The sequence below is a fragment of the Alligator mississippiensis genome, chromosome 1 (assembly GCF_030867095.1).
Source record: "Alligator mississippiensis isolate rAllMis1 chromosome 1, rAllMis1, whole genome shotgun sequence".
NCBI lineage: Eukaryota > Metazoa > Chordata > Crocodylia > Alligatoridae > Alligator > Alligator mississippiensis.
The window spans coordinates 75850370-75873048 of NC_081824.1; positions in this window are offsets into that span (position 1 = coordinate 75850370).

Consider the following 22679-nt stretch of genomic DNA (forward strand, 5'->3'; position numbering starts at 1 on the left):
AGGAAGAGAATGCTGAAAGGTGTCTAAAGCAAGGAAGATGTAGTAGTACAGGTCCTGAGATGGGTTTTGGCCTAAAGCTAGCTTATAACTAGGCTTTAGCTTACACAGCATTTTTAGAGATTCTTTGGCACAAGAGATCTTGCTTTATGTTTCTTAAATTGATCAAGTTATATGCTGAGTGAAAGTTGTAAAGGTTGTATCCCACTGGAGCACTAGCCTTGTTTGCTTTAAGAAAAGAGATAAAGAAAATAACTTGTATCATATTTTATATGCAGCTTGAGTGCTCTTTATTTTTCTTGTATTTAAATTTTTAATTTATGCTTCTAAATTTACATATTTTTTAATTCATTTGAAGCCTGTTTGGAATTTGATGTCACTTATTACCACATTTCACTTAGTTGCAGTTACTTGTAGAATTAAGCCATCATATCTGCAGCAACTGGATGTCAAAGGACAAAGAAAATAAATTATTTGAAAGAAAATTGAAGCAGCATTTCTATTCTACATTTGAGTTGCTGGCATTTTTTTAGATAACACCAGGAGATGTCAGAATATAGGCTGTTGAAATGATCTATGTTTGGAACCTATGAAGTTGAATTCTGAAAGTATGAAGGAAAAAATGAATACTTCTGATGGACTTCATATATTTTATCTGACATATATTACTTAAATTATTTCAAGTTTATAACAACTACTTTTTCACCCAAGAGTTCCTCTTGAAATGCAACAGAGCTCTGGCAATCCTAATTTTTATTCACCATTTTAACACTTCAAGCACTCCCCCTCCCCCCAACCGCTCGGACCAGCTCTCTCTACTTGGTGGGAACAGAGCTGGTCTAAGTGGTGGTGGGAGGCACTGCACTGTGGCTACTGGGTGCTCCGGGGCTGCAGCACTCACTCTGTCCAGCGGGAAAAGCGAGTTGGTCCAAGTGGCAGTGGGAGGCATCACACCATGGCTGCTGGGTGCTCCAGGGCTACCGTGCTTACTCTGCCTGATGTGCGTGGGGGGCAAGGTGCCATTTCCAGCCCCGCTGCACCCAGGCATCTCCACTCGCCCTAACTCTGGAGGGGCCACTGCATCCTGGGATGCTGGAGGACTTCAACTTGGGCAGAACAGCTGTGGAGAATAACCACACCTTAATGGAACAGGAGCAAAATTTGCTGGATTAGAGATAATCCTGCCCTGGAATGGTATAATTTAAAAATGAACAATGACTGCTTTAAACCACTTAAAAGGTGTTACGTGCAGACAATCCAAAACTTAAGAGCTCCAGAAGCCACCTAAAATTACTGTGTAACAAGGCCCTATCAGTAATCTAGAAGTAGTTGGTGTAATTTACTAATGCTTCTGTTCCTTGACATTTTAGCTGGGAGAATTGCCTATAAATTTTCACTAGAGGAAGGGTCCAAGCATTTTCCAGATGTGTGATGGACTTACCAATTCAGCCCGGCTCGAATGGGCTCAGAAAATCTTCATTTTGATTGGTGGAGCCCATCCACCAATCAGATAAGGGCTGGGTGGGGCCAACCCCACCCCTTACATGGAGGGAGGGGGGGGTGAAGAGCCTCCCAGACCTGGTTGAAGCTTGCGTTCTGCAGGTCCAGCAAGCCTCTAGAGGTGGAGCCTCTGGAGTGAATAAAAAACCCTGCGTGCCCAGCACGCAGTAAACGCATCGGGGACAAAGAAGCAGGCAGGGCTAGGAAGAGCTGGGGAGAACTGCCCAGCGGGCGGAAGCTGTTGCCCAGAAGAGCCCTGGAAGACTCCCTCAGCAGGACCGGAGTGGCGAATGGCTTTGGCTACTGCCCCAGCCAGTGCACAGTGCAGTGCAGCTTGTTATCCCTAACTCAGTCCACAGTATTTCTCTGCCCTCACTCAATCATAAGCAGCTTGTCAGTCCTAAAACAATCTCCAAGGCTTGCCAGCCCCAACAGTTATGTGACCCTCCTGTGCAGTACTTTATTTGTGTCCTCCCTACGCCCCTTACAGGGGCCCTACATTTTGTGGCTCAGATTTCTAATTCCAGGTTGCCTCTCAGTTAAATCAGTCCTCACAAAAGGCGTCCCCACTCCAGCCTATCATCAGGTCTACCTAAACATACCTGAACTTCACCCAGCTCTGGCCTTTCCCTGGACCTGCTCAGTCAAAGGTTCTGGGATCTAGCTTTACCAGCTCTATCCTACAGGAGCCTTTCTCCTTCCCTTCCAGGTCTCTTCTGACAAGTGTTTCATGGTGCTTGGATTATATAGTTCTGCAGGGGAGGTACTTCCAGCCTGTGCTGTTTTACCTTAAAGGAGAGCTCTTTCTCTCCCTTTCTTTCTCTTATTCTCTCCATAATGGGGCTGGGGCCTCCTGTTATACAAGCCCTATCAACTTGGTCCTGCTCTGCATTGTCCCAGTCCTGACAATTAAGCAGAATAATGCCTTGGAGCAGCTCCAAGCTTGTACTTAGAGGCCATTTTCTGGCTGCCTGTTTCAGGAGAGTCTTAAATGGTGCTGGGGTGTGTGCTGGGACTCCCCTCCCCAGGTGGTTTCCTCTGCCAGATCCCCTGGCTTGCACAAATATGAATCAGGAGTGAGCGAGTGGGACTTGTTTTTCAGCAAAGGTCCTGGGCTAAGCAGGACATGGCCCAAGTGACTACTGACTTTTCTCTGTGAGGTAATCAGAAAGATACCAGGCTTCTTTTTCTTCTCCGAGTAGGTTTAAAGAAGAACAAGTTCACATAAGTCAATGACCCCAATCAGTATAAACCTAGTGGAAGGGGAGGATTAGGCCTATTACACCTATGATTTTTTTCAATTAAAAAAAATAATTACAGAATATACTACCTTGAAGAGACCAATAAACCTTTAAGAGGAAATGGGAAAAAAAGCTTTGTGTAAATATCTCAGCTAGCTCTAAAGTATTGCTAAAAGCCTTGAATTCACATTGGTGAATAACCCTAGATTAAAAAAAAGGATATTCTAGAAGACAAAAGAATGAATTAAAAACCTAAACAATCTTCAGTAATACATTCAAAGGCATAATTAATTTTAGTCAGCCTGTTCTTTCTTTGTAATCTGATTAATACAGATACACCCTGGGAACTGTTAATATTCTGTATATGTGGGAATTGATATTGTTCAGTATTATGAGAATCCCTAAGCCTTCTGTTTATTTTGATTATTTATCATTTTCCATGGAGAACACAGGCAACCTGGGCTCAGAAAAAGATGAGAGTCCATCTCTCCTTGTGGCTATTTTGTCTTGTTTAATCCCCAGGGAACTGTTTGCATTTTCTTCTGTACATTATTTGTATTCCTTCTTCACATTCTGTTTTCTTATTCTATTTTATAAATCATCCCATGTTCCTAAGGGCAAAAGTCTTCTGAGAATCATTTCTGTTGTGCCTGTAAGATTAGCACAGGCCTCGTATCTACATTTTATGTTTGAGGCCTGACTCCTAAAGTAGCATAGGGCATAGTATTGTTTAATTTCTTCCTTTCTCAGTTGACTAAGCAGCCTGGAAACTGACTGGATAATATTCCATTTGGCATTTAGCCTCACATTTACATTTACAGGTTGTCACTGACTGTCAGTGTCTTTTTTTATCATTCATAGAATGTCAGGCTTGAGGTGAGCGTTTTTCCTGAGAACCCTGATGTCTAAGTTAGACCTCTAGGCACTATCCCAATATTTTAACAGTGATGCTGACTACTCACTGGAACAAACTATCAAGCGAAATAGCAAATTCTCCATCCCTTGATGCCTGCACATGATGGGATACCTTTCTGCAAATATACTTTTGCTAGCAATATGTCGTTAAGATCAATACATGAGTAAACAGGGTGACGTTTAAGGTCCTGTAATATGCTTCAGATCAGTTTAAGCAACCTAGTGACCCCTTCTAACTTTAAACTCTCTGACTGAATGAACACAAATAATAACAATTAGAAATTAGAACTGTAGAAAAAAATTTAAAAACTTATTTTAAATGAAGTTTTGGAATAATCCTACACAGAAGGAAGAGGTGCAGTAGCAGGAGCAGAGAGGTTGTGCATTTCTCCAGAAGAGTTACTTTAATTAAGCTGGATGTGAGGTGAGGTCTACTGCTGAGCACAAAGAGTTGTCATAAAGAAAAGAGTCTTATTTTCCAAGTATAGCTATGAGGAGTGGGCAATAAGGGACAGGAACTAGAGCAATAGCTTAGTCTCACTAACAATGTGAAATCAACTGTAGCAGCACCACTACTATAAAATCAATAGCTTACCCTGGGATCCCATAGGTCAATCTCATGAACCAGACATCCTTTGAGGAACTGAGAAGAGCTGAACGTAACTCAGGCTCAGATTTTTTAAAGGCATTTAGGCATTGCCCTGCTCTGTGATGCAAGGGTAAAGTGAGTTTTATTGTGGCTCTAGCCCAGCCTACACTACAAAGTTTTATTGGAAAATCTTACCTTCTGACCTCATATCCTGTGTCCATGTTCAATATTGAGTCCCAATAGCAAAATCCTGTGTTCCCAACAGGCAAATTTATTCACCTCCTAGAGTGGCTTAAGTTCTATGCTGGCACTATTCCACTAGTACAGTGCCTGTGTGGATGGTGCATTACCTGTACAAGTGCAAACTGTTCTCCTGCAAAAAACCCACAATATCCCTGTTCTCAGTGACTGCTTACTTAAATATCTGCTAGCCAGGGACAATGACTGCTCAACCCCACTCCTCCATAGAATTGATAGTCTTTTTCTTTTTTTTTTTAGGGCTGGAAGGGACCTTGGAAGATCATCGAGTCCAGCCCCCTGCCCGAAGGGCAGGAAGTCAGCTGGGGTCATAGGATCCCAGCAAGATAAGCATCCAATTTACTCTTGAAGGTGTTCAATGTAGGTGCTTGAACCACCTCTGATAGCAGGCTATTCCAGACCTTGGGGGCTCGGACAGTAAAGAAATTCTTCCTTATGTCCAGCCTGAAACGGTCTTGCAGTAGTTTATAACCATTCAACCTCATCATCCCTTGGGGCGCTCTGGTGGACAAACGTTCCCCCAGATACTGGTGGTCACCCCTGATAAACTTATAGGTGGCCATCAGATCATCCCTGAGCCTGCGCTTTTCCAGGCTAAAGAGCCCCATAGCTGTCAGCCTGTTGTTGTAAGGTCTGTTTTCCTGACCTCTGATCATGCGTGTGGCTCTTCTCTGGACTCTCTCAAGCTTCTCCACATCCTTTTTGAATTGTGGAGCCCAAAACTGGATGCAGTACTCCAGCTGCAGCCTCACCAAGGCCGAGTACAATGGGAGAATGACGTCCCGGGATTTACTTGAGAAGCATCTATGGATGCAAGCCAGCATTTTGGTCACTTTACTAGCTGCAGCATCGCACTGCAGGCTCATGTTCATCTTGTGGTCAGTGATGACCCCCAAGACTTGAATTGTCCCCCTTTCTCCTAGACCCCCTTTGTGAACACACAGGTCTGGTAAAATACTAACATAAATGTCTTGCTCCTGGCTGGTCATAGAAATATAAGAAATGCATACTGGGTCAGACCATAGGTCCATCCAGCACAGTATATTGTCCCTCTCAGTGACAGAGTGGATGTTAAGAGGAAGAGTATTTAAGCAGGGTATAGCCAGGATTTCCTTGGCCTGTGGAGACAAGAGACCATGCAAGCCTAGCTGTGGAATTGCTGCAGGAAATTGCTGCTCATTTGGACTTTGAAAAGGATGTGTAGAAGCTGAGGTACAAAAGGAGTGAGCAGCAATGTCAGGACAAATGGGGGAAAAAGTGCCTCGGTCCCACCAAAGGATTGAGGAGACAAAACGTTTTGGGCTACCACCAGAACTGCTGTTACTCTATGGAGCTTGACACAATACTGAGAGGAGACACTGCAGTCAATCTATCTGTGACAGCAGGCACATTTTGGTGTCCAGAGAAAGGAATCCCAGAACTAAACATATTGTAGTTTGTGTTTGTTCCACTACATAGTGATGAAGGATGGAGAGAACCCCACTCAGAAAAGCTCAGACAGAGATTGAAATCTGCTGAGGAAGGAGAAGGGAACTCAGGCATATTAATGCACTTTTTTCACAATGCCTGAAATTTCACCGGTCTTATTTGCAAAAGGCAACCAGGGCAGAGAGTACTGAAACTGCTTTCTAAAGTTACCAGTTTACTTTAAGAGAATGCACTAATAGTATTAAGCAAAGAGTAATAGAATACTTTGAGCAAGCAAAAAAAGCCATTCCCAAATGGCTTCTTTATGAAGGCAGATAAAATTTCTAAGAACATAAGAACAATGCAAATATAATTCGATATGTTGCCAACAGAAAAATAAATACACTCAACCCAATACATGAGCACTCAAATAAAATACTTTAAAGGTACTAAAGATGCTTGCAAGCAATCCAATAACTGGCCATCAAAAATACATGCTTTTGTAGGAATAGTATCCATATGTAAACACTAACAACATAGTATTTTTGTTTTTCAGTCTGAAAGTCAAAGTCCAAAACAAATTTACTTGTAGGCTGTGCTCAGACTCAGAGAGGTAGATACAGTATGTTGCTGGCTGAGGGGTCTTAACTTGATTCAGCTCACAGAAGTACCCAGTGACAACTCTCTCCTGAACTTGCAGAGCTCTGACTTACCTTGGCATGAATGTGTCTTTGTCCTCAGGCACAATTTCACTGAGATTTTCAAGCAAGTACTGTTTGATCTTTGCCATCACATCTTTGGCTGTCTTGTTTTTCTGCTACAGTATGACATCTTCCCATGCCACTATGTGATGGGCTCTGTTGATACCATCACCGTGAAGAGGCTGGCAGTACACATGCCAGGGTGATCTTGAGCTGTCTCAAGTTATTTGCCTTCTCTAGTACTTTTGGTACTTTTTAAGAGCAATATATCTTGCAGGATATAAAGAATTTAGTAGTGTTTGCTACCCTGTTCTTACATTTACTGTGGATGACAATGTCTCCTTACAGCTACAAAATTTGAAAAGTACCTTTACATGCTCACTATGCTGTACGCTGTTGGACAGCTTTGAACAAGTAGTAGGGTTCATATTTTTATGCAGATACATATGGGAAAAATTTGGTGAGTTATGCTAAGCTCTAAAATCTAATAACCCATGTCTATTTGTCAGTGGGTTTTGTGGAGCTACCCTACCTAAAGGAACATCTCCATTACCTCTGAAACAGTGACCTAGATAAAGAGGAAGAGAAAAAAAAACAGAGACATATTTTGAGAGTTACACAAGAATTCTGCATTCCAAGCCCAGGAAACTATGGAGTGGAAGGAATATATGCTGGAAAAAAGCCAAAGGACCCAGAGGTGCATCAGGAAGTTCACTAAGGCATTTTACAGCTCCTCATACAACAAACTAAGATGCTCTAAAGAAAGCTATACAGTGAAACATCTAAAGGTCTGTAACACAACAATCCATGAACTTCATGGTTAATATGCTCTTATGCAGGGTCACTATATGATCTCTTACCCCTCAAAGCTGCCAAGATGCCACCATATCTTGCAATATTATGCCTTTCATGCATCCCCAATTTAATCCAAGGAAAGCTGCTGTGAGAAGCCCACCAGCAGCCCCTTCTGCATTTTGCTTCATAGTCTTTGAAAATGATTTCTTATTGTCTATTACTGCATGATAATTTTTGGGGGGAAGCCATAATTTACTTACTTTACATTACTTTACCATTTCATTTATTTACAAAGAATCCTTATGGGGAGATTTTAACTTCCATAAGTGTGTCCTAACCCCCAGTCTATAGGAAGATGGTGTTTGCAATCTCTCCTGGTAAAGCTGTTCTACTTTCCATGGAAAGAGTCTTTGGGCCACAGGAAGAGAGGCAGCACAGAATACGAGTGATTCTTTAAGTTAGTGGTTAGGATGCTCCTTTGGGAGAGGAAAGACCTGGATTCCAGTCCCTGCCCAATAAATGTTTATTTTTTAAATTTTAAACAGCCATTCAATAAATTATGCAAGTAGTCTTTAGAGGAGACCTTAGAATCCAGGTCCTCCCTTTCCCAAATGGCTGCCCTAACCATTAGGCTAGAAAGTTATGTTTATTTTTGCTTATAATTGCTAAATCATAATAAATCTCTAGCTGGATGCATCTACATGAGACACTAACTATGCGGTAGCCTAATACCACTGAGCAGTAGCGTGATGGGCAAAAACCATGCTTATACACTACTGCACAGTAGTTTTAGGCTACTGTGCTGTAAACATCACTAACAATCTGTGTGCTTGCACTACTGCACAGTAGTGCAAGTTACTGCTTATTGATTTAGTATTTGGTTATCCAAGTACTAAACTTAATGTGAGGTAATTACAATGCATTAATCAACATGTAGACATGTCCGCTGTGTTGTGGAAAGTGAAACAGCTTCCACTACTGAGACAGAGAGCCCAGCTCCTCCAAAAAATAGTCAATAATGTGATGGTTAGGGCAATCTAGTGGCCAGTGTGACATATGGGTGCTAATTCCCTTAGGCAGAGGAGTGGGGAGTGAGTTCTCTAACCATTAACCCATTACATAAAAGTGCAGGGCTCTTCCTATGGCTGTGACAGGACTGACCCTGCATGGCTTTCTAAAGAAAGGGCTTAAGTACAGTTCTTGGTTGTAACTCCAGACTGGAGGGAGGCACCTTAGTGCTGATGGGAACAGGGTTTAAGACTTGCCCCTGTTCTCAAGTGTTTCCTACTGTGTATTTTAGACATCTCCCATAATGACTTTTGTGGACTCCCCGGCTCAGGGCTGTGTAGACTGTCCTATGGTGGAAAGATGCCTACATGTTTGATGCTACTTGTTGCAGTGCCTCAGTCCTTCTGTGGGTTTAGCTCCCAATGGGTGCATCTACATATGCAATTAATGTGACTGAATTTACTCTGATGCAATCTGCAGCAGAGTAAACTAACCTGGGTGCAGTGTCTGCATGTGCATTTAATCACACTAGTTTACTCCACCATTGAAAAGTATTTGTCTGAAGGGACTGTCCTACAGCAGAGTAAATTAGTCTACTGTGCCCTAATAGTGGCACACATGTAGACAGTAATGCTTTAATATGGAGTAAATTAGTCTACTCTGCAATAAAGCACACATGTAGATGTGCCCAGTCCTACTTTAAAAAATGGCTTACATTGATACTTAGCTGTGGGCCTTAGCTAAATCACTTGAGCCTAAAGGTACTGATTTCAATGGGCATTAGACACCTACTACTTGTGAGGATCTGGACCTTTGGCCTTGTAAGACCTAAATATCTTTAAAATTATCAAGTTCCCTAATGTGTCCTATAGAAACATTGTGTATTATGAAATTCTATTTTATTAAAAAAAATAAATGTAGGCCTAAATTGACCTGATGGTGACCTTTTTAATAACAGAAAATGATCAAAATAAACAAAGCACAATGCAAATGCAGATGATTTGGTTACTGTAGATTTGATCAAATAAAACAGACAATCTAATTAACCAGTGATTAAATTAAGTAGAAGTCTCTGTATTGAGTGATGGATAATTAACTGGAATTGTATTTACTTACTTTTATTGTACTGCAAAATAGGGCACATCTTTGTCTTTCTTTTCTTTCACTGCAGTCTTTTAATTAAACAAAATCACTTTGGGTACTTTATGCTTGTCTGGGGCTCTATTTAAATAAGGTAAGCTAGAAGGACAAAAGCAAGAAATACTGAAGGTAAATATTAGATCTATATGACCTGGAAACATCTTGCCACAGCAACTATCCTTTGCCCCTGATTTTCAGAGGTATAGAGCACTCATCATATCCATGACTGTAGTGGGAGCCACAGGTGCACAGTCCTTCTGAAAATTATGCTCTGGTTGTTCAAATTTAATTTCCAGAGGGGAAAAAACAAACAAACATTCTTAAACCAGCTCCTAATTTCTTCCTTTATCAACTTCCAGGTTAATCAAGTTAAATTCACAGTGGGGACTGGGTCTGCACTGACTGGCATCTAGAACAGAAAGGAAACCTGAACTTCTGAAATCCTTATCAGAAGATATGGAGAGTTTTAAATCTAGGCCATATGAGAGGCTGTTGATCTTAATCTTTTACATTCAGAATACTCATTCTAGAAAATTGCTGTTTTCACTTAATAATAGAAAGTCTTAAATTATTTAAGTATAAAACCCTTCTAAATACAGTTTATCACACATTAGATATTTTTATCTTTAAAATGTTTTCTTAATAGCACAATATTTATCTAGTATCCTGCAAATACTGTCACAGCAGTCAATATATTTATTCTGTGTGTACACAGACTTGCTTATTTATATATTCCTGTGTTCAGAATACATAATATTTAATGTAGTGAAATATCTGCCAGTGCCATTTCTCACTTAGCTGTGGGACTACTGTCAGTCTGTCTGTCTGTGCACCTATACCTCACTCATTACCATGGTATCTCAGTGAGTCCAGACCCATCAATATCTAAGGAAGAGTTAATAAGCATTAACTCTTGCTGGGTCCCCTAAATGGATGTTTCTGCCCAATGGCAGAGGACAGAAGCCAGTAACAGCAGGGTTCCTGGATATAATGTACTGACTGGGGAAGGAAAGCTAGCAAGGCAGCAGAGAGGCTTTGTCATTTGTCTACCAATGCCTTGCTATCTGCCTCTGGCCAGGTGGCAGGACACTGATATGACAGCTTGTGAACAGGCATGCTTTTTGCCTGTGGTATCTGAGAACACAGAAGAGTAAAGCTAGGGATACTGCAAGCAGTCTGGTAGCGAGGGTACCAGGCAGCAGTAGATGAAAGTGGCTGACTTTTGGTTAGGACGAGGTACAGAAAAGGAAAGTGGAAAAGAAGAGAGGATGGAATAATAGGCCCCCAGCTGGGGGGTCATGACAGATTATAAAACAGGATTGGGGAATGAACAGCAATTGATGATTGTGTGAGAGCTTTGGCCTGTGTTCTCAGTGGTGACAGTTTAAATGAGCAAAGAGCAAGGCCATCAGATTTGCAGTTTGCCCTCTCCCTCCAAGTGAAGTAGCTGCCTTGTTATTTTCCAAGACTAAGGAGATGACTCATGAAGATGTGATGTCTAAATGGGAGACAGAATTAACAAGAACAACTGAGACCAACAGCAAGCTAATTCTCTAGTGAAAACTGTCAGGCTGAAGGCAGGGTTTCCTATGGATCCCCAAGGCCCTCAGGCTTTGCAAATTGACATCTTGTTTCCTCCCAGGACTTGTAAATCCTCTTCCTCTGAGGGAAATGTGCAGGAGAGTCTGCGAAGTGACTTCTGAATGTTCTGGCCTCCCTGCCCCTGAGAGTGTTGACCACAGGAGATTACAGCATGAGCAGCAGTTCATCCACTCATATGAAACTAAAGTCAGTACAGTCTCTTTCAGTGAAGGAACTCGGAAGACTTAGAACATTATGATGGTTCTTTATTCAAAATTCCCAAGGTTCTTTTAAAAAGACATATTTTTATGAAGAATAAAAACCTATTGGGGCGAGGACCATCTTTCTTTGTAGGCTGGGTGTGGAGCACAAACATGTCCTGATCCTGAGTGAGGCCTGAAGTACAACCCCTGCAACCCACCTCCATAGCAAAATCTAAACCAAATAAGAAAGTAATCCCCCTCACCCTCTAAATATTGCCACCAACAACAAATCTGCTGGACAAGCATATCTGAAGATTATTGTGCACTTTTCCAATGTGAGGAGTCTAGCAGCATCTTCTACAATATGTGGTATTGGCTCTTGTCAGACAGGACCGAACATAATGGGCCATTCATTTAATCCAGTTTTGCAATTTCTTGATTTTAAGTGAAGCTACTTCCACGAAGCCGATGCTGAATGGTTGAGCTTATATCAGAGATAAAATAGTTTATTCCACATAAACTCAGGGGCCTCATGTGGGAGCTGTTTTCTGGCTAGAGGATGATCTGTCTGAGGGTTGGCCCGGAGAAACACTTCCTTAGCATTACCAGTAATTTCCTGACTGCCCTTTCTTACTGGATTCTGAAAGTTTGTCAGGGTATGTTGTTTCAGGTGAAGGGTTGTGAATGTATTTGTTTGCTTGGTTTTTGCTTTGTGGCATAGCTTCTTTCGCTGTCTTGCAATGTTGTTTGGAACAGTGAGCTATTGAGAGCTGCTGAGCCTTAACAGCTGTTAAAATAGCCTTGATCTATGTTAAGCTGCAAGCCTAAGCTAGCCAGGCAGCAAGTAACACCTGGAACAAGCAGGGCCAATGAACAGGGGAATCTGACTGGGAGTTTGGAAGGGGAGTTCCCTCTCGGTGTTTTAGTGGCTTGCATACCTTTATTTCATGTAAGCTTGCTGAATTATCAGCAGGGCAAGGGAAGGAAAGGGAATTTTTTTGTTCTAACAGAGACCGTCAGAAAAGGAAGTGTCACAATGGCTGGAAGATGCTGTAAATCATTATCATTACCAAAATCATTATGCTATTAGTTACTCCTCTTCCTGTACCTAGGCAGGTTCTGTCTATATATGATCTCTGACCTCACCTACTTTCATTCAGGTCCCAGCCTTGATTTGCTGGTAATGTGGGTTGCATGTCACTGCCAAAGAGAGTCAGGTGGAAGAATACATCCTGGACAGGTGCCTGTTGGCTGATTCCCTCAAGAAACCAAGGAGGGAGCTGAAGGAGGTGGTAAGCCTTTGAGAATATGAGTTCAATGACATGTTGCAAAAGCAGACCCTTCAAGGTTGAGGAAGAGCCCAGAAGAGAACATTATGTGGAGAGAGGAGCTAACTGCTTGGGACAGGGTGCAAGCAAGTAAACTGGGGAATGACTAGTTAGGCTGAAGAACTGCAGAAAAGGGCCTGGGTTATAACAGACCACAGGCTAAGTCAACAAGGTAACATCATTTCAAACTGAGATGAATTAGCAGAGTTTATGCAAGTCTTGTAGAGTGATTCCCCCCCACTGTATTCAGTACTAGTAAGGCCCAGGTGGAGATCCAGAGGAGGGTGCAGTGACAGAGTCACACCCTCCTTTTGGACCACACCACACAAGCAGCTGGGGACTTTTTTTAAGTCCCTGAATCAAGTAAGAATTCCCCCCCAACATCCTTCTCTCCATGCTCAGGAGCACGTTTCCTCTCTTCCTACTCCCCTCTCTCCAACGTGCTGCTGCTGCTGTTTCTGGCTGACCTGGGAAGAGTAGGAGCTCCAGAGCCACTCCTGCCCTGTTACATTTGGGTTATGGGGAGCTAAGCTGAGCTGGGGATAGTGACTGTGGCAACAGCAGGCAGGTTCTTCCTCCCTGCCTGATCTCCCTGGGTTTTTCCTGCCAGCATGGGAGAAGACTCAGCAAAGGGAAACCTGGGATAGTTAAGCACTAGAACAGATTAGTCTATCATTGGAAGTCTCAAGTGTATGTTAGACAAACATTTATCTAGGGTTCTTTATATGAGGATAATTCTCGCTTGACCATGGGTTTGGCTTAGGTGGCCTCTTGAGGTCGCTTCCAGACCTGCTTTTCTGATTCTGTGTCCATATGCTGCAATGCAGTGTCATGCTGAGATACAGTGCTGCAGTGCTCAGATGAGATGAATCTGCTCCTTGTTAGTTTGCAAACTGGATATAGAGTTTATTGGTTAGGGTGCAGTGACCATTACTGAGGTCACTCTCTTTTATGGGAGCTAGCAGATGCAGAGTGGAAGCAGTACAGTTTCAGTGCAGTGCTGCTTTGTGGCATATAGATGCACTATAAATAGTATCTTATTACATGTTTTGTGTGATTTTTTTGATGGTAATGGCAACAAAGTCAAAATGTCAAAATCTTCTGTGTTCAAACAGACTAAAGGTGATTTGCTTTTCTCAAACTGACTTGTCTTTTAATATGCTTCAGACAATGCTCTGTGCCTGGATTCTTCTTTAGCAGGTATTTTAATTGAATCCTACTAAACATCCTTTGGCTGCTTTCTAGATCATATTTACAGATGGGCAGACAACAAACATAAGAAGTTTCTTGAAAAAAATTCTTACAGTCAAAGCTTATAGAAAGTCTGCTGTTGTGCTCAATTCTTATGGATTGTTATGAGGACAATGGATTTAGGTTGAGAAACAATTAGAAGGTAAGCACTCAGAGGTGATTCACTTCTTGCACTCCTGCAATTACAGTTTAAAGCTACCAGTTACCAAAAGCAGTCATCTCAATCAATTAGTATGTGCATCTGATATGCCAGGAAATAAGTATATTTTAAGAATGTAACAGACATTACATTATTGAAGATCTGTATATTTGTCTCCACTGTCCTGCAGAACAGTTTTTACATGTAAGGTCTGACTTTCCTAGTTCAGTTGTTCTCAGTCTTTTTAGACTCAAGGCATACCTGGAAAGACATGAGGCACACCTGGATAAACTTGAGGCACCCCTCAGAAAATGCCAGGTCTTTGTTTCCACTTTTTGACTACCGAAAAATAATAGAGCAGTTTATTTCTGTTGCAAGGAGCTCAAACCACAACTATGGATTTCTATTTGAAATCTCTGGGTTTATTTTGTGAATCATGTTTGTAAACCTAACAGTACTAACATAGTGTAGCATCCCATGGCACCCTTGAGAGGATTGAGAACACTGTCCTAGGTGCTGAACTCCCACATTTGAAATCAATCAAAACTGCAACAACCACTCAGCACCTTTTGAAGTTCAGACTCACCAGCCTGCTATTACCTGATATTAATAGCAGTGGTCCCAATGATTTTTAAGTGAACAAGGTTAGCCTACTGGATCAAATTAAGCCCTCACTTCCACCTGCATAACCCCACTGAGAACAAAGGGGTTGTACATGAGAACAAAATCTTACCCCTTGTTTACAATAATATATAGCAAGAATTTTAGTTGTGCATGCTCCCAATTCTTAATCTTTCTCTTCTTATACAGACTTGTTACTACTCTAAGTCTAAAATATTTTTCTGAATTTTGTGTTCAGTTTACTGAACTACTTAAAATATGAAAGTTAATGGACTGGATGCAAAGTTGGAATGTATACAGGGGTTATATGATGGTTCTAGGATTATTCTTATAATAGTTTGTTTTGTATTTAAAGGGATAGTTTCAGGAAGGTACACACATCTCTTAAATAATACCAACAGATATAGATCATCTGATGATTAACATGTAAGCAGAAAGATAATCCACATTTTACAGTTAACTACACTGCTATCCATAGACAAAAACCTTAGATGAAGACCCCTACCTTTTGTTCCAAAAAGCCACCGAAGCCTGAAGTGAGCTCTCTGCTCGACCAATGATGAAGGAGCTCTGGCAGAAAAAGGAAGGCTTCTAGTGATTGTTGAGAACAGGGATGGGTTGAAAACAGCAGCTAAGGAATACTAAAACCACTGATAGAATGTCAGAATATTAGCAGGCAAACTAGCCAAGAAAGAGCAATGTCCAATTTTTGAAGGTCATTTGAGGTGCGTATAGTGCACCCTATTCCCTGGATTAAATATACTGTTTTAAGTGTCTCCCACTGTTCTAGTATTCATAGTACTTAGGGTCGGAAGAGACCTAAACAGATCATCAGGTCTGACCCCCAAAGAGGGGTCTGTCTCTGGTGTTAACTGTTGCTGTTCAGAAAGAACAACTTTTGAATTTTTCATTTGATAATATTTTCAGCAAGCTGTGATACGCATTGGTCACCAGAAAAGAACTGGTGGGCACATCTATACAGGCATTTACTCCAGCTTAGATTTACTGTGCAGTAAGCAGTAACATCGGTGGCATACACATACCCAGTAAGGGTTTTTGGGTAGGTGTCTACATGTGCAGCTCCCTGAGCAGGGGTATGGGGCTTCTAAAGAGCTGCAGGGGAGGGGCAGGTCCCAGCCACTTGCCCTGATAGTTTGCTAATAGCTGCCCCACTGGCAGATCAGGACAAAGGGCTGGGGCCTACCCCACACCTGCAGCTCTTTCCAAGCCCCATGCCTCGATCACCGGTATGGGGCTGGGACCTGACCCTGATTAGAACAGTTCTTGGCCAGCCCCAGGCTGTGTGGGGAAGTCTGCATGTGCAGCCTGGAGCTGGCTGGGGACTGCCTAAAACAGTAGTGTCTCCAGCCACCTCCAGAATGCACATGCTTCCCCATACAGCTTGAGGTTGGCTGGAAACTGTCCTGGTCAGGGGCAGGTCCCAGCCAGCTTCAGGCTGGGCAGGGAACTATCGCCATGCAGGGAGCTCCCAGTCCCTGCTCTGCGATTGCAATTGGGATTGTGGAGTCGGGGCTGGGAACAAGCTCTGTGCCTGTTCCCAGCCTCAATGCTGCAATTGCAGAGCAGGGGTAGGGAAAAAGCTCCCAGCCCCCATTCCATGATCATGATCAGGAAGCAGGGCCTGAAAGCTCCCTGCTGCTGGGGAAGGGGGACATTGCCCCCACCTGGGCACACAGGGTAGGGGCTTGGGAGCTTGTTCCCTGCCCTGTTCCATGAGTGTGGAGCTGGGTGGGAAACAGGCTATGGGGGTTAGGCTGTGCTTATGGAACTGGGTGAGGAACAAGCTCCCCAGCCCCCACCAGCAAAGAGCTCCCAGTGTGGCTCCGTGATTGTGGGGCTGCTGCTGGGAGATGCTTATTTCCCAGTCCAAGCCCCATGACTGTAGAACAGGCTGGGAGATGAGGGTGTCTCAGCCCCCTGCTCCTCGATTGTGATGGCAGAGCTGGGGCTGGGAGATAAGGATTTGTTCCTGGTCAGTTGTCTACACAACTGCTATGGTGCCATTACTAAGGTACTTAAGAAGTTTCTTGTACAAGAGTAGGTAACTTTTTTCACTTACCTTGTGAATCCTCAAATGGCTTAGGCAAGGGGATGGCAACATTCTAGCAAGGGGCCAGTATGACCCAGCCTGCATCTGAGGTTGGTTGGCAGTGGGACTTGGCCATCCCTGCCACTCAGCAGCAGTGTGGTGTGGACAAAGGCCCCGTTTGCCAAAGCCCCTGCTGCCTGGCTGTGGTACAACGTGAACAAAGCCCCTTGCTACCAAGAGCCACTGAAACCACAGCTCTGCAGACTGGGTTGAAAGGCTCCTGGCCTATGGGCCAGTTTGCTGTCTGATGGGCTTAGGTATCAGAGAGAGTTGCTAAGCTACTCAGCACTGTTAGGACTGAGATGATTCAAAGCTCAGAAGTAAACCTTGAAGCAGTTAGGTAACTTCAGTGTAAAAAACTGTAGACTTTAGGTTCTTCCATAGTAAGGCAGCAATGTAGAAAGGATTCTGAGGATCTAAATTTTGGATTTAGGCACTTAATGTGGCACTGTGATGCCTTAATCCTAACTTGGGACCATTATGGAAATGGGAAATAGATTCTCATTTGTTCACTTGCCAGAGCTGCTGAGAGCTGACATTTCTGAGCCTCAGCTGTGGTAATCTATTTAATGTACACTCTGAACAGGAACAGCCTTGCTCCTATTGATGCTGGCTGAAAAATGCTCATTGACTTGGGAATGGAACAGTGGTTGGGTCCCAATGAGGAGCCCAACTAATTATCTTGGTTTAAGTGTATTCAAGCAGTTGGCCAGCTTTTGATATGGACTGAAGGAGCCAAATTAAGATATCCAAACAAATAGATTCAACCCCTATAACTTCAGCATAATTAGGTCTGCTTTTCCTAGGCTGATTTAGATCCAATTTTTTGTACATACCATGTGTATGTTGCTTTTTCACATTTCTGTATAGAATTGAAATGTCTTAGAAATAATCTACTTTACAAGCAAGAGTAGAAGTATATTAGGGGCATGACTGCAGAATTGCAAACAATAAAAAAACAGAATGTAAAAAACCTTCTGCTCTCCTATTGATCCAGAGGAGTGCTGGAAACATTACTATGGCAACAATTCTTACCCACTGGAAGAAGCATCCCTTTATCTGTGCATAGGAATGAGGAGGTGTTTTTCACTACTGTTTTCCCACTTGCCCACTCCAGATGTGCTGACCTTGTGACATCAGCTCTGCTGCAGGAAGTTTTGATTACATTAAACTTGGAGAATACTTCATTAGCTCCTACACAGTGTCAACAAATATTATTGACCTAAAGCATTCATAGAAGATAAAGGGCATGGAGTTCATATTTTCCTAAAAAAGTAAATCCTTCCTTCCATTTAAAGCCACCCAGATTACCAATGTGAATAAGAGCTATGGCTGCACAGGTCCCTTGCAGTGTTGTGTATGTTGCTTAGTTATGTGTGGCTTCAAACCAATCACAACTACAATGATTAACTAATGAAACTGTGAAGCATCTATTTTTTGTACTACTCTTTATATGGACAAGTAAGAAAATATGTTTTTTGCTCCCTTCTTTAATTGCAGGAATGGCTTTATAAGATCTAGCAATTAGCAAGAAGACTAATAAAATTAGCAAGAAACTACTTTGCGTTATGTGGTTGAAAAGAAGGTCCACATCAAATACAGCCTGAACTCTAAGAGTACTAATACAAATCTGGATGTTTATAACAGTTACTATGCCTTGTACAGTCTGTAGGTGTCTCCTGTACTAGGGGGTTCACCCCCCTTCCCTTCAACCTTCACATAGGCAATTTAAGGCAAATATAACTCAGACCACTCTTGCAACTCCTGTTCCTCTGGTATGGGGGTGGTAGTGGCTATGAGTCCAGGAAGATTGTTCTTCCTCCTTTCTCTAACTGGCTGAAGAGAGAGAAAATATTATGTGGGGTAGGGTGCTAGTCATGAGAGCAGAGAAACAGCCTGGAAGAAAGCTTGCAAACACCCACTCCACTGCAGAAACTCCTATTGCTGTCCTGATGCTAGAGAACTGAAGAAGCAGCTGTAAGCATTTTCAGAACTGTTCATTTGCCAGCCATTTCCCTGGTCTTAGGGCAACCCATGATGTAACCAGCCATGGGAGCAGCACAAGTAAATGTGACTGCCCATCTGGGAACCTGCTACTGCTCCATGGAGCCTTGAGTCTGTGGGAGACGAAGTAGGGGGCTGAGAAAGGCAGGTTCTGTCAGTCTATTTTTGTGTGAAGTGAGTGTGTCTACGTATTCATTAATGAGCTGTAGTTACTGCGCATTAAGTTTAGTACTTGGATAACCAAGTACTATATCAATGTGCAGTAATTGGCAATACTGCACAGTAGTGCTGGTGCATGGCTTTTTAGTGATCCTAACTGTGCAGTAGCCTAATACTACTGTGTAGTAGTGTATTAGCACGGGTTTTGCCCTGCACGCTACTGTGCAGTAAAATTGGGCTACTGCTCAGTTAGTGTCTCATATAGAGGCACCCAGTATTTAGGCTTCTTTAGCTGGCCCCTCCAAAAACTTCTAGTTTCTTACTTATCTCATTGGAGTTATGCAGTCTTATTTTAAGTCCTGCATGTCCCTACTTATGACTTTCAAATTGTATCCATTCTAAAAGGGGTGAAATTTACGGTGAGTTAGGAAAAATGAGAAACAGTCTGGGGAGGAGTTGGACAAGAGCTGATAAAGAGGAAGAAGACTCAATAATTAGAGAGTATGGTGGAGGAATGGAATAAACTTCAAAACTTCAATAGACCCATTAATGTCCTTACAGACCTCTGTTTTTAAAGATTTGTTTCTTTTGGAGCTATGGTTCTCCTTGCTGTCCTTCCTAAACATTGCACCTTTGTTGGTCTTTGTCCTCCACATCAGAGGGAACTGAATTTCCTTGGCACTGTTCATAGATATTTTATAAAGTGCTTTAAAAACCTCCAGAATGGAAAAAAATGTAGAGTTGACCTATTAGGTTGTTTAGTTTGTCTGTTACAGAAGGTTCCCTCCTTCCTCCATTTGTTTTTGGTTTCCAGTCTGGATTTAATAGTCTCAGAGAGTGGGACTTGAAGCTCTCAAAATGTGAGGTGGTATTTAGGATATCCTTATCATTCTGACAGTATAAATCTTGACAGTCTCGTGTATTTGATGGAATAGGAAATGCCTCTCAACTCATCAACTAAACCTTTTTGTGTAGCTCTAAAACTCCCCAAGCTGAAAATGAAGAACCTCTCCAAAATTTAATAAAGTAATAAGCTCTCTTCCTTCCTTTCAGCGTATAGGATAAATAACTAGTTCAGTTACAAGGAATTTTGTTTGTTTGCTTGTTTATGTTTTTGCATGTGAGTGAGTGGGTGCTTTGTGTGTCTGCGTGGGAAGAAATATTGAGGGAAAGCAAAGTTGAAGAAATGAAATTTGCATCTAGTTCTGAAAAGGGGGAGGTCTCTGCTCATCCTCCTCTTCTGCAGAAGTGAATTCCACCGTCTTAATCTTCCTTCTCTGAAAGTTCATCCCCTGCATTTACAAGTCTTCCTCCTATTAACTGAGTTTCATTGTTCCAGTGAAATGTAATTATCAATGGTTGCTGAGACAGAAGCTGTGTGTGTCAGGTAGCTTGGATCAATCCCTAGAGGGGTTTGACTATAAGGACAGAGATCTTGAACTGGATTCTGTATCTGGTGGTGAGTGGTGAATCTGAGTAGTAATCGGAGCACTTGAGTAACATGTTCATTGCAGCAATTACTAGCATTTTTAACCTATTAGACAAAAGTCCATCTTATATCCAGCAGTTGTCCAGTAAAACAGTTATCCCATCTTCCCACTCCAAATGCTTTTCTGTGGGGCCGTATACATGTAACTTATAGATTTATTTTTTGGCTACAGGTATGTAAGACATTATTGAAAGTGCAGTATTATTGTTAGAAATAGGCCTGAACCTGGACACTTAACTCCAAACCCTCTTCTCCCTGAATTTTGGGGAAGTACTATGGATTCAGCTGTGGATACATATTGTATTTCTCAGGCCTATCTAGGAAATCTAAACATTCCATATTTTCAGAAAACTCAGCATGAGATCCACATGTACAAATGTTTGGAACGGCACATTAACTGTAGTTGTAGGCCTCATGGACACACATCAGGCCCCATTAAGGCCAATATACTTCTCAGTGACTTCATAGTCATAGTCTATGACAAAAGTAGGGATGGAATACACCTCCAGAGGTCACCTAAGTCCAAAACCCTGTCTGAGGCAGGATCAGCACTATCCAAACCATTTATACAATGCATAATCTAAACTCTACATAAGATTACCCTCAACCCAGACACAACACAGAGCTAACGGCCATAAGTAAAGCAGGGGAAACATGGCAGCCAATGTCTGGCTTCTATGAAATGTCAATGTAAGTTCAAGACATCCTGGGTAGAGGGCCACACCCTCCACTACAGAGGGAGGCTAAACCCCCAAGAGTCCATACCAATCTGACCATGGGGTAAAGTTCTTTCCACAACCCAAATCTCATGATTGGTCTGACCTTGAGTGGAGGGGAAAGACTGTCTAGCCAGGAATATCTGGCTTTGGTCTCATCAAGAGCATCAGCACTCCCCAGTCAAAGTCCCCAGCCTTGGCTCTAGCCAACCCCCCATGCCCCTGAGGGAGGCTTAACAACACCCTACAAAGGAACTGTTCTTGATTTAGACCTGTGTAACTCGGTAGAATGTGTCCCAGGTGCCAGAAGCCCAGAGAAGGATGCTATTTGGGGTGCCATCATGACAAGGACTAGGATTCAGAGAGAGCTGGACAAATTGGAGGACCAAAATAAATCTCATGAAGTTTAATAAGGACAAGTGTAACGTCCTGCATGTTGGACAGAGCAGCCCCATGCACCAGTATAGGCTGTGGGCTGCTTGGCTGGGCAGCAGCTCGGCAGAAAAGGACCTGGGGGTTACAGTGGATAATAAGCTGAATATGAGCCAGCAGCCTTGTTGCCAAGAAGGCTAACAGCATAGCGGGCTGCACTGGTAGGAGCATTGCCAGCAGATTGAGGGAGGTGATTCTTCCCCTCCATTCAGCACTGGTGAGGCCACATCTGGAGTACTGTGTCCAGTTTTAGGCCTCCCACCACAGAAAGGATATGGACCAATTGGTCCAAATCCAGCAGAGGGCAATGAAAATGGTGAGGGGGCTGGGGCACATGCCTTATGAGGAGAGGTTGAGGGATCTGGGCTTATTTAGTCTGTAGAAGAGATGACTGAGAGGGGATTTAATAGCAGCCTTCAACTACCTGAAGGCTGGTTTCAAAGAGGATGGAGTTAGACCAGTAATTCTCAACCTTTTTTGTACCAGGACCCATAGATGGCCTGTCCTGATCCAGTAAATTGTTTAAGTAGAAAACACACAAGTATTTTAGCTCCAAAATACTTATTACACGCTACAAGTTAAAGCAGCTCAACAGTCTTAATTTTAAAGACAGAAATCAATGTCAACAGGAAAACATTAACAGCAGTATCAACATATGGCCCTCCGTCACTCCCAAGTGACATTCACCATTGTGGAATTTGAAAAAATACTGTAAACTGACCTGGTGGTGCCCCTCACTCCCAACCCATAGCCCCTCACTCCTGACTCATAGGCCCCTGCCCCTGCCAGTGCCCTTACTCCTGATTTGCTGCCCTTCACCCTCAGGCCCCAGACTCCCCATGTGTGGGGCATGGTGGGGCATGTATCCCCCCAGATTTGTGCGCTCACAGTGGGCATGGGGCTGCAGCCTGGCTGGACCAGCATGGGCAGGAGCTGTCTCCATGGTGCCCGTGCTGCCCACCAGCCTACCTTCCCTCCTCAGTAGAGCCATGGCCTGAGGGGAGTGGCAGTGGTGGCTGGGCCATGGTGGCAGAGTAAAGCTATGGCCTAGTATGAGAGTGACTGGTGGTGGGAAGTGGCGAGGACAGCATGCCC